We start from the raw sequence: 13,317 nt of genomic DNA, 5'->3' as shown, positions 1-13,317 counted from the left end.
ACGTTCAACGGCAATGAGGAGCAAGACGTTGAGAACTGCTTGGCGTCCTTTGAACGCGTGAGTATGCATAACAGATGGGACGACGCCACGAAACTCATGAAACGTCAGCTTTTCCTTCACCGGTCTCTCCGAAGTACGGTTCAACAACCGCGGATTCGGCATAACTGCGTGGCCGGTCTGCAAGACGGATTTATTTGCAGCTTTTGACCGTCCCGCTGTGCGGAAACTGCTCGCTGAAGAACGCTTGCACGGCCGCGTCCAGAAGACAGGCGAGACGTTCACGAGCTACATCGAGAATGTTTTGGACCTCTGCAAGCGTGTGAACCCATCTATGACAGAGCCTAAGAAAATCGAGCAGGTCATGAAAGGCATCGACGAGGGTGCCTTCCAGATGCTCTTGCCAAGAGGCCCGGTCTCCATTGCTGAACTGGTGAACCTTTGCCAGAGTTACGACGAGCTTCGTCGACAGCGAGCGTGCACACGACGCACCTCTGTCCAAGACGACGCCATAGAAAGCTTGGTCCGTGACCCCGACAACTCTTCTCTGCTGTTGCAGATCAAAAAGATAGTGCGGGAAGAAGTCGCCCGTCAGCTCTCCCTGCTGCCATACACCCCCGAGCCTTCGTCTACTTTGGCGCCAGCACTTCGCTGTGTAATTCAAGGGAAAGTTGCTGACGCCATTCCGCTGACTCCAACTGCGCCTCCTCGTCATAGCTTGAGCGTTACCACCCCGCTGCCGTATGCCGAATGCGTCGCAAGGACACCAGTACCGATCATCACGTACGCTGAAACCGTGGGTGTCCCCCTTTAGCTGGTCCCGATGTCTTACCAGCACCCTATAGCGATGAGGCCACCACCCTTGTCTCGGCCTCCGCCCCAATCCAGCAGTGCCTGGCGAACGTGGGACAACCGTCCCATCTGTTTCAATTGCCGCTATGCCGGACATGTCGCCCGATACTACCGCCGACGCCTGACGCCCACCAACGACGATACCGGTGCCCCTAATTTTGGCCCTCGCAGCCGATCGCCACGCGAAGTCTCCTATGGGTCCGATTTCACCGCTGCACCTTCTTACTCCCGCACTTTCGCTACCCGTCGCTTGTCCTCCCCTCGTCATCGGTCTCTTTCTCCCATGCGCCGCCGACCAACCGTTACCGAAGAGGAAAACTAGTTGACGCAGTTCAGGAGGCAAAAACGGCGTTACCAGCGAACTATCTCTGGCCTCATTTATTGCCCTCAATTGTTATAGACGTATTTGTGGAAGATCGACGTGCATTGGCGTTAGTCAACACGGGCACGGCCGTTTCAGTTATTCATGCCGACCTTTGCCGTGTCCTTTGAAAAGTGACGACGCCGTTGGATGGCTTTGCGCTACGTACTGCATACGCACAACACGTCCATGCGTCTGCATCGTGCACGGCGCGAGTGATGATCCATGATGTGTTGTGCATTGTAGAGTTTATCGTGCTTCCTACTTGTTCCCATGACCTCTTATTGGGCTGGGATTTTCTCGCTCGTCACCACGCCGTCATCGATTGTGCGCGTGCGGAAGTTGAATTTGCACCAGATTGCGACGCGCACCATAATGAGGCAAATGCTGCTAAATTGGTCGTCAGCAAAGATGAGAAAATTTCGCCGCACTGCTCGTTTTCCGTGCCCCTGTGCTGTGCGTGCGCTGCTGACAGAACCGTGCTTTTTACACCGTCCGACCTCTTCACCTGACGGAGACTTCTTCCGCTGCCGTCTGCTCTGTTAACGCCCCTGCTGGTACGAGCCGCATGCGTGTTAGTAACTGGTCCTTGGATGAAATTTCGCTGCTCTAGGGCGAGACTATCGGGTAGATTGAGCCTGTCGAGCCAAGTGCTGTCATCGATGGGCCCGACGATACTCCCATTATCGCTCATGTCACAGAATGGAGTGCTACATCCAAAGTAGAGGTTTTGCCAACCAATGTTTTTAAACAAGCAATCGATGGAGATCTCACACTCACACAACGAGATCAACTGCTGGTACTCCTCCATCGGTTTGGTATGTCTTTTGAATGCTTGATAGCTCTGCTAAGTCAAACATGAACAGTCGAACACACGATCGACACTGGCTCGCACCCGCCGCCTCGACAACGACCTTATCGCGTTTCCCACAAAGAACGACGTACTATTGATGAAAACGTGGACAAGATGCTTGAGCGAGGCGTCATTAGGCCCTCCAACAGTCTCTGGCCATCTCCCGTAGTCCTTGTGACCAAGAAGGATGGTTCGATACGCTTTTGCGTCGACGTTCGGCGCCTCAATGAGATAACCAGAAAGGATGTCTACCCTCTCGGGCGTATTGATGACGCCCTCGACTGTTTGCAGGGTGCAGAATATTTGTCGTCGCTCGACTTGCGCTCTGGCTACTGGCAGGTACCTATGGCCGTGGCTGATCGCGCAAAGACGGCTTTCATAACACCTGAAGGCCTGTATGAGTTCAATGTGATGCCGTTCGGCCTTTGTAATGCGCCCTGCACTTTCGAGAGCATGATGGACAGCATTTTGCGGAAACTAATATGGAAAGCTTGCCTTTGCTACCTTGACGACATCGTTGTTTTTTCTCCGGATTTCGAGACGCATTTACGCCGATTAGAACAAGTTTTAACTTGTCTTGCCGACGGAAAGCTGCAAATCAACCTCAAGAAATGTCGCTTCGCCGCCCGCAAGCTCATCATTTTGGGCCACGTCGTTTCGAAGGATCCAGTTATACCCGACACGTCTAAGCTTGAGGCAGTTGCGGGGTTCCTGAAGCCGACATCTATGAAGGCCCTCAGGAGCTTCCTCCCACTCTGTTCTTACTTCACGCGCTTCATCCGCAACTTTGCGACCATCGTTGCACCCTTGACGCAGCTTCTCTCTGGTACCTCTAGAGACCTCACTTCTTGGTGCCCTGCTTGTGAAAACGCGTTCGTGACGTTGCGGAAGCTTCTTACGTCGCCACCTATCCTGCGGCATTTCGACCCGCACGCCCCCACTGAGCTTCATACTGATGCCAGCGGCGTTGGTCTTGGGGCTGTGCTTGCTCAGCGAAAATCCGGCTTTGATGAGTACGTTGTCCCCTACGCTAGCCGTACCCTTACCAAGGCTGAGGCAAACTACTCCGTTACGGAAAAGAGTGTTTGGCCATATTTTGGGCACTAGATAAGTTCCGACCTTACTTGTACGGCCGCCCTTTCGACGTCGTTACAGACCACCTTGGGCTATGCTGGTTGTCCACACTAAAAGATCCGTACGGACGGCTAGCTCGCTGGGGTTTACGGCTACAGGAGTACGACTAACGTGTCATATATCGGTCTGGCCGCAAACATTCCGACGCTGATGCCTTATCCCGTTCTCCAGTGTCACCAGAGAATGCCTGCATCCTGCCTGACGACGCTGTTGTGTCCCCTCTCTCTTTCACTGACATGCCCTCTGAACAACGCAAAGACCCATGGATTGCGTGGCTCATCTCCTTGCTCTCGGACGTTTCCCGTACTGAATGACCTCGGGCCCTGCGCAGACAAGCTATGCAATTAAAGCTTCGTGACGGGTTGCTCTACCGGCGGAATTACCTCAACGAAGGGAGGAAGTGGCTGCTCGTAATTCCTCGGCACCTCCGCACCGACATTTGCGCATTGTTTCATGCCGATCCCACGCTGGCTTGTTGAAAACATACCACCGTGTCCGTCTCCGATATTACTGGCGCGGCATGTACACCTTTGTGCGGAAGTACGTTAGGTATTGCACTACCTGCCAGCGTCGCAAGTCTTCGCCTTCCAGCTCGGTGGGTCCACTGCAGCCGCTTCCTTGCCCGGAGAAACCATTCCACCGTGTTGGTATAGACCTGTATAGACCTTTGCGCAATACAGTCTCCGGCAACCGATGGGTTATCGTCGCCGTCGATCATCTCACGCGCTATGTCGATACTGTGGCTCTGCCTGCCACCACAGCACGAGACGTCGCCTCTTTCATCATACGGCGCTTCATGCTACGGCATGGGGCACCTCGTGACCTCCTCAGCGACAGAGGACATGTGTTTCTGACAGACGTTATTCGTGCCATCCTCGCTGAGTGCCTGTCCATCGCACAAGTACAGCGTACCATCCGCAGACAAACGGCCTCACTGAGCACTTCAACCGCACCCTCGGCGACATGCTGTCGATGTACATCTCAGCGGATCACGACGACTGGGATCACGACGACTGAGACCACGACGACTGCCCTACGTGACTTATGCGTACAATACAGCCATTCAGGCCACAACAGGTTTCTTGGCCTTTTTCCTCCTGTATGGTCGCGAGCCATCATGCACCCTTGATACGGTTCTACCCTACCGACCGAATTGCAACCAGTGCTCCTCAGCTTCTGAAGCTGTCAAGTACGCAGACGAATGCCGCAAGCCTGCAACATCCTTTACGACTGAAGATCAGTTGCAGCAAAAATCTCGGCACGACGAAACAGCTACCCACCAGACGTATTCTCAAGGATCTCTGGTATGGCTGTGGATTCCCTTCACCAAACCAGGGTTGTGTTGCAAGCTTCTTTCTCGGTTTCATGGACCCTAACGTATCCTCGAAAGGACGTCACCGGTGAACTACGTCATAGAGCCCATGACACCTTCCTCAGACCTCCGTCTCCACGGGAAGGAGACTGTTCATGTCCAGCGATTGAAGCCGTCTTATAATCCCCCAGTGTCGTGTGCCCCGTGAGGCGCCAGGATGGCGCTTTATTCCCCAGAGGGCAGTTGTCATGAGTTAACGCGGGCTGCAATAATGAGGAACTGCGGACAATCCCTTGTTATTGCTAAGTGCCATCGGACAGCGCCATGTTGCTAGCGGACGACCAGCCGCTCGTGTGAATGAAGAAGCTCGGTCTGCGCGGCTTTGGGTGTGATCGTTTGTCGGCTCTCTCGCTCTCTGCGGTTCTGGACCTCTGCTACCATCTGCATATACCAGCAAATAAACCACCTTTAAATATATATATATATATATATTGTCACGAAGAGAAGTCGAAGAGAACGAAGTTGTGTGCGTGGTGCCTGGCTTTGCTTGGTGCTGTGATGGACGGCATCATGTAAATACATCGCTCCGCATTCAGCCATTGTTCCTGTCATTCGTCCTGCTGCCGCCACGTTACATTTTGGTGGAAAGTGCGGGGTACATCCTCATACCGGCACTCAAGCATTGCCCGCCTCTGCTGCTGATGCGTTTCCCTGAAGGTTCCTACATTGCTGGGCTTGCCCCATCCCCGGAGCTTCATGGACACGTCCACGTCCCCAGCCCCGTGTCCGCAGGCGATGAGCCGCCGCGACCAGCCGAGAAGTAACCAGCCGCGACCACAACTGACGATCATGCCGCTCCCCCACCCAGTACACCGGCGCACCTCCAAGGTCCTTCGGCGTTTCAGCTGCATTGACGGGCATCACTGTTCTTGGGTCGTGGATCTTCTCTTTTTACATTCCACCTGCTCCACCACCCACTGCACCCTCGACGGGGACGGTCGACGCGTCGACGAGGGGGCCATGTCACGAAGAGAAATCGAAGAGGACGAAGTTGTGTGCGTGGTGCCTGGCTTTGTTTGGTGCTGTGATGGACGTCATGATGTAGATACATCGCTTCGCATTCAGCCATTGTTCGAGTCATTCGTCCTGCCGCCCCTTAACAATATACCTATAAATAAATTGGAGCAGCTGAGCTTGCTTCTACCGCCAAAGAGCTTACACTTAAGCATTGGTTCAACAGCACACCGGTTTATTCGCCCTCACAACATTTATTGTGTGATGGTTGAAGACCGGCGCCAGGGTTAATATTTGATGGCAGTGTGGTCCTTAGCGAGTTTCGGCGGCGGCGCGGTTAAGCCCGGCGTTCACTGCCCCCAGCTCCGGTCAGCGGCGCTCTTCTGAGGGACCTTTCAAGAAGACGGGCTCAGTGCAGAGCAGCTCTGACGGCTCAGTTCGCGCGGCGGTCGTTTTTCTTCCACACTCGCACGTAAGCACAAACGCTTGTCCTAAACGCAGGTTGGCAGCGGGGGTTCGTACACTATATGTATATTTGTGTGTCTGCGTGTATGCATATAAATGCTCATATATGCAGGGGCGCATGTGCAGACCTCCAGCGATATTGTTTAGTGGGATTTTCAATAGACGCTCTCGCTGGGCATCCTGGTTTGCTGTTTTAAAAGAGTCAAAATTGAGTGTTTTGTTCAGAAAAGGCGTACATGTGGCAACGTTTTTTTTTTCTGACGATCAGAGTGCGTGGTAGAGATCACTGTCACCTCAATTCGAGTCCAGACAGCTGTTTTTGAGACCAGCGCACTGCACATTTGCATCCTTGGTTACTGGCAGGTTGGTAAATTTTACAGCTTCCGGCCGGCGCGCTTGATTCTCAAAAAGCTTTGAAGGTCACAACCCTTGCAGCATGCGTCGCGCCGCACTGAACATCTGCGCCATTGTACACGTGCCCACTCCGCAGCCACTTGCGTGCGCGTTACCCGCAGTCGGATGTCTGCCCGCTCGGAATAATTTGTAGTAATCGTCATTTTTTTATTATTCAAACAAGCTCTGATCATCGGTACTTAAAAAATCACCGCGTCACATCCACTTTTCGGAAGACGACTGTTTCGTACGCAACGAGATTATTTGATAACTCATCTTAATCGGAATATCTGTGCCGCATATCTGGCATTAAGAAAAAAAGGGTACAATGGCATCGCACTGCGGTGCATCAATGATACACGTACTGCTCTTATGCGAAGATAAAACATTTGCTTGGAGTAGAGTAGGCAAGCACGCACAAGCGTGCCGCTTTCTACATCATTTGCAGCTCCTGCCGAGCACGACACCATGGTTTTGAGTTTCCACATATTTTGTCCTTATCATGCTTTCTGCGCAAGTAAACCAATCCGTGAAGCAGCAGATAGCCACAAAACCATATGGCGAATCCCGTTTAAAAGCATTATTCACAACCTTACGACGTTAATCTAAACAATATTCGACCATCTTCCTGTTGCTGATGGAGGCGAAAAGCAAAAACGCCCGTGTGTACGAGATTTCGGCGCGCGTTAAAGATCCCCAGGTGGTCAAAATTAATCCGGAGCCCACCACTACGGCGCGCCTCATCGCCTGCGTTGCGTCGGCGCGTTAAATCCCACAATCAAATCAATCTTCCTGTTGGCCTCAAGCAATCTCTTTGACAAGTCACGAAAATATTGTGGATGCCCCTTCTGCGCTTTCAGCGTAAGCCACTGTTCGCTTCGTCACGCGTTCCTGTGCTTTTGATGCCACCACATAGCCTCAGCTGCAGGTGTTTTAGTACTACCAGGCGAGGCGGCAAATATAACTGAACGGAATACCCAAAGGAAAAGCCTCCGTCGCGCGCCTTCAAGTAGAAGGGTCCTGACGCGCAGCAGATGAATATTGCAAGGTATTTTATGTAGTTTCGCTGGGGTTTTTTACTTATGCGACACATAACGCTTCCGCATTAAAAATAAACACTACCGTAACAAATTAGGCAGGGAGATAAATGTATTTAAAATTTGGAAGCCGGCAGTTTCTGTACTTGGCGATCGTGGTTGATATAAGGACGTTGATGTTTTGGTTCCAAAAGTTTCAAAAAGTTTATTTAAAAAATGCAACGGAGTGCGATTACATAGTGTAGGTATAGAAAAGGAGGGCCCATTGTAAGAAACAGCCAGTCTGCCAGAGGGTTGTCAGTTTAAAGATTGCGCTAAGGCACCGCACAGCCAGCTGCTGCCAGGGAATTGCGGACCAGGATGTCGTTCAGTGGGTGGGTGGCCTAGAAACAGCGCCTGTTCTTATTATAGATTCATTCATCCATTCTTTCCTTCCTTCATTCATTCATTCATTCATTCATTCATGCATTTATGCATTCATTCTACACTTTGCAAATTTACATGGTTAACGCCTCAATATCCCAATCCTGCAAAAAACCCTCAGTTGTGGTTGCTTTTGATAGAGAAAAAGGCCACCGAAAATGAAAGTAAAGAATAACCCATTTGAATTTGCACCGCATTATAACGCCGAACTACCGGGCAGGAGTAGCGTGTGCTAGCATACGCGGTTTCCGCAGGCTGGCAGCAGTGGAACAAAAGCTATCACTGCTGTTGGTTTCTTAGACACACATACCCGCTTACGTAATTTACCAAAACCACGATCTTTGAGGTGCTAGTATGATGGCGTCACAAAAGGGTGAATTGATAACGTACATTTATAGAATACGGAGTGGTGCAAAACGGTCCCATCTTTAGGCACTAGAAAAGTTGCACACCAGGCGCGCAAATCTCTGATTGCAGAGAATTTGTGACTTGTGTCAGCGCCCTTATTCAGGTACTTAGCGCCCCCCCCCACAAGGTAAAGAAGCGAGAAGAGAGGAACAGACGCCAATACACTGTAGCAGTAAACATTTATATGTAATTATTTCGAGTGTATTGGTGTCAAACCAACTGAGCATACTTCGGTGCCTGGAGGCATGTTATGAACAAAATACCATATATGATTAGTATATTTTGATCAGCAACATTTGCAAGAAATAACGACTTTGGTCTGCGACCAGGACCAGCACCTATTGAGAGGTGTTTGAGCCACGTAGCCTACACCATCGTGTAACATTCAGGTTTGTAAAACACCAGAAAAGGAAGAAATACCTAAGATTAGAAGTCAAATTTCTGACTAAATTATAACGCGTGCGAGAAAATCTGGCCTCTAAAAGACGCATAAATGATACAGAAAGATTTCATTACAATACAGAGTAAAAGCTATGCGTTCTTTCATACTGACTTTCCTTCATTTGTCCCTGCGCCGTATTTTCTTTATTTCGCTTTGCATGCATGCGTTGGTGCGTACATGGGTTGGCATGCCCTGTTGTATGGATTTTGGGTGACTGGACGTCATTGACAACTATCAACCAGTTGACCCCACGCCTCAATTATTCTTCTCAAGTATTATGTCACAAGATTCGATGATTCGATGATTCGATGATTCGCCCAAAGACAGGTATCTTTATTGGGACGACAGCTGCTTCGAAGAGCGATTAGGCCTCGTGCTTTGAAAGACCGGTGACGAGCTTTGGCTTTCGACAATAAGTTATGCGACGAATGCTTTTCTTTTGTGTTTTCTTTTCGGCTAACAATGCTGTCTCGTCCGGTGTAACTGTTCCACTCGAAATCATATTTCTATGTTTTGGTCATCTGGTCACTTCCATTCAATATTCGCCACTGCAAGGATTGCGTTATTATTTGCCTCATTTCGGAAAATGTATGTCTGCTAAAACGTTTATCCCGGAAAACGCTGCTGGTACCAAGCAAAGACAGCAGAAAAAAGAAGACGCGTACTTCCGTCGTTCACTACATACAACCGGAAGACGGATAAAGCTATAGGCCTATAAAAGTTATTTTACAGAGAATAAATTTCCGATAGGCAGAGGAACGTGCACCCGTGCATCTCACCACCGCGATGGTAAACGGGAAGCTTTCTCGTGATGAGTTCTTTGGTGGCCGATTCGGCACTGTGGGTACGTGTTACTCTGGAGGTACGCACTACGTTTCTAGAATACCCACATCAACTCTAGGGTATGCTCTCCGCATTCCTAACGTGTATATTTGGAGTGTACGGCACGAATCGGTACCTGCTGCTTGCCATTCACTTCTGCCATGTCGAAATGGAGCAATCGTATAGACACCGGATTCATAACGCGAGAGACCCAGGTTCGATTCCGGCCACTGGACGAGTTTTTCTTTTTCTCTTTACACTAACACTTCGCTTTAACAGCGTTTAAAAGACAAACAGTGGTCGTTCAGGTGTCAATCAGCGGGGCGGGTTTGCCTGAGTTAGAAACGAGGTAAGATGTCTCAGGTCGTGAAAAATTTTCACGTTTGTACATTTTGGTGTTTAAAGCTTGGCTCTGAGCACTCGCATAACTTCCCATGTGCCATCATGTGCTCCATACAAGGCCACTTGTGTTCTTGCTCATCCAAATGACATTGAACATTCTCTATAAACCAAAGATAAAAAGTCTCGAAAAAATAAAGCATTCGCTTGAAAAAATATTTAACTGAAGGACCTTGAAAAGCAGCGCTATGTTTTCAGAAACACACTCTGTTTACATTTCAGTCCTTGGAAGTGCTGAAAAACTACATCTAAAAACAAAACATTTCTGCGCATGATATGCTTCTCCCGGAGAACAAAAACATTAGGGATTAGTGGGGGCTTTGCCTATTATTCGTTGAATTGAATTGAATTTAAACGACGTTAATTGGATCCTGGTGAAGGTCCTACAACACAATAAGCAGAAAGATTTCCCAAAGTAAACACTGTAGTGGGACCTCTTCTTAGTGAACGCGAGAACTGACATAAAAAGGCATAGGAAATGCGGTCGCGCGTGAAGTGGCAAATGTGAAAAATACGACAAACAAGGTTACGTTTCTTTTACCGAAATATTTTCAGACACAGTGCCTAATTCTACAGTGCAACAGATTACTATATTGAACAATGGGAACATAAGTGTAATAATAAATTTTCTCTGTAAACACAACAAAATAGAGCGCACAAGAATTAGCGAGATAAAAATATCCTGAGTGAGTGGTCAAATGAGGAAAGAGTTGACAGATCTTTAAGTTCTAGGGAGAGACTAATCCAGTTTTTCATAGGTGGGAAGTTCACCCATTGTTTTTCATAGTTCGTGCGCACTCTCGGAAGAAGAACCGTGAAGTGAGAACTGTGTTTTGTTAGGATTGGTAAGTCGCTTTCTATTGATTATGTATAAGTATTCCGGACTTTTGTTAAATGGTAGGCAAGTTTTCCCACGTTATAGAGAAGGAGTTTGTCGACTGTGAAAAGGTTTAGGTTCCGAAAACGTGGCGCCACATGCGCGTTGTACTGGCTAGATGTCATCAGTCATACCACTTGGTTTTGAATGTGCTGAAGGGGTCAGGTGCGGTTAATAAGTAAGGCCCCAAGACACGATACCGTAGTTGATGTGACTATTAACAAATGCAATGTACAGGGAAATGAGCGTTGATAAGCTGAAATATTGATGGGCTTTTAACACAACGTTTCTAGTATGGGCAGGGCGAATGTGGAATGTGGGCGGTAAATTTAAGTTAACCGTCCAGTTGTAGACCACAAACAAGGATTCATCACTTGGGAATGTGGGGTGGCAGTTATTGAGTGTGGTAACATCATCGTGCCTGAGCTTACTGTAGCTAAATAATATGAACTGCTATTTAGAAGCATCACTTACTAGCTTATTCTTACCGCACCACCAGCTAAGTTTTCTGAGGTCGTTATTAAATAAGAAAAAGGAACTCAGCGGTCCGACATTGTAATCCCGTGGCTACTATCAGCATTAGGTCGTGTCTGCGGCCAATACATTCATTCACTCAAAGGAACTCTCAGCTTCTAAATAACCTAAATGTAGTGTTAAAGGGACATTGAAATGAGTTTGTCAAGCTCCCATTTTTGCTTGCACTGCATAGACTGGCTCAAATTAGCACACTTTTCGTCGTTTATCCGGTTGACAAGTCGGTGATTGTTTTACAAAGCGCAAAAGAAGAAAAACTACCATGCGCGGTTTGCGGCGGCCGCACGAACTAAAGGCAGTGACGACGGGACGAGACGCACCGCGATTGGAAGATGTCCAAGGTTAGCAACCAAAGAAGTTTCGGTTTCGGTTCTGTAAAACAACGTGCTTGACATCCGACTGCATCTTCGGATGGGCACTCTCAATACCTCAGTAATCATCCAGCCGCGCTTCTGCAATGTTGTCGGCTCTAAAATGCATACGGGAAGCCTCCCAGGACGGCTTGGAATCGTAGAAATCCCTAGCCGAGGCCTACGCAGTGGATGAACGCCCTTCGCGTCCCCGCAGAGGCTCATATTGCATGCGCTTTTCCCCCATATTTGGAGCTTGCCTCACTCATGCCAGTATCGTAAAAAGCGTGTTCGCACCAGGCCAAGGGTCTGTTGATTCTGGCCTGCGCCCACTGCCCGCAAGCAGTTAAGGCTTATGGCAACAGCACGCCAACTAGAACTCGCTAGCGCGACAGTGTCAACCTGCGCGCTTTCTGTGAACTAGTTCGTAGAGCAATGAACGTGGCGGACCAAAAAAGGTGAATTCAGCACAGAAAACATCGACGGAAAACAAAAAAGTTAACTTAATAAGAAAAACAATGTACCCGCGGGGATTCGAACTCGTGACTTGCAAAACACTTGCAATGACATACCTAGCTCTCCAGACCACTTGGCCACGGGTGAGCGCTACCTCCCTTGGAAATATAAGGTATATTGTATAACCAGTTTACCCTTTTATTGATATTTAACATTTCAAGCAGCTTAGGTGACTATTTGTAGCATTGCGCTCGTGCACTAAGCGTTCCCCAAATTTCCACAATATCTCACGTCTAGCAATGGCATTTCTTAGACGGAAAAGCGTTCGCAGATGCGTAGTCGTTCTGCTGTCCGCTGTGCTTGTTCGCCCAGCAGAAGAAAGTGCTTCCCGCACCCTAGTTTTACGCTGTACGTAAAAGTGTCAGTTGATTTTGTTTTCTTAGTACCTATATTGAATTCGCAGACTCTTCTCCCGCCTTCAAGAGGCCTTATATTTTCTTACAGGCGTACAAGTTCGCGAAGCGTCTCATGTGCGCTTGTGCAGCGCTTGTATGAATCCACCTTGACTTGGAGATAGATAGAGTGTACAAACTAACGAAGTAAAGAAAGGCGCATTCTTCCATTCACAAACATGTCCTGGCTTCGTTTCAACTGAGCGAACAAATTGCGACGACCCGTCGGCGACCGGTGGACGAAGCGCTGGGCCGACATACTCTGTCTGAAGGCTGGGGAGCCGTGCAGTAGCGCAGCCAATTGCCAGCTCATCTCCTCCCGACGTCACACGAAAACGCCACAGAAAATGGGCGAGGGTGCAGAGGGGAGGACAACATTTTTGAACTGATTTTTCTACTAGATAAATTCGCGTAAACGCGCTCAGAGTAGTCGAAAAAGGGCCTAGAGACTCCGGACTACAATTTGCGCTCGTAATCTCGCCAAGTTTACAAATCACTTCAGTGTACCTTTAAGGCAGTAGTCTTGAATGTGTAGTTATTTTTCCGCGGCGACGTGGCGAGCGATGACAGAAGTGTCTTCCTATTTAGAGTATGTCCACGCGGCCATGAGAATGCCGGCTTAAGGTACGGGCCCTTACTTCTTCGTCGTTGTTGATGGTAGACCATGGTGCATTGGGGCGCTGGTCATTTTTTCCTGTGACACTTCCCCCGTCAAAGGCCACCGTACGGGCGGAAT

The 13,317-nt window shown here is 49.1% G+C and overlaps 1 protein-coding gene across 1 annotated transcript in view; it reads left to right on the top strand.

Moving 5' to 3' along the window:
- Positions 1–5,794: 5,794 nt before the first annotated feature.
- LOC144146861 (uncharacterized) overlaps positions 5,795–13,317 on the top strand; it is a 30,567-nt gene continuing 23,044 nt past the window's right edge. The window contains exon 1 of the mRNA XM_077678820.1: positions 5,795–5,995. The gene's annotated coding sequence lies outside the window, so the exon portion shown is untranslated. The remainder of the gene's footprint in view (positions 5,996–13,317) is intronic.

Source organism: Haemaphysalis longicornis, unplaced genomic scaffold, assembly GCF_048455015.1.
Source record: "Haemaphysalis longicornis isolate Haplotype H1 unplaced genomic scaffold, Haemaphysalis longicornis Haplotype H1 scaffold_7, whole genome shotgun sequence".
NCBI lineage: Eukaryota > Metazoa > Arthropoda > Arachnida > Ixodida > Ixodidae > Haemaphysalis > Haemaphysalis longicornis.
This window is presented reverse-complemented; position numbering and strand designations above follow the sequence as displayed.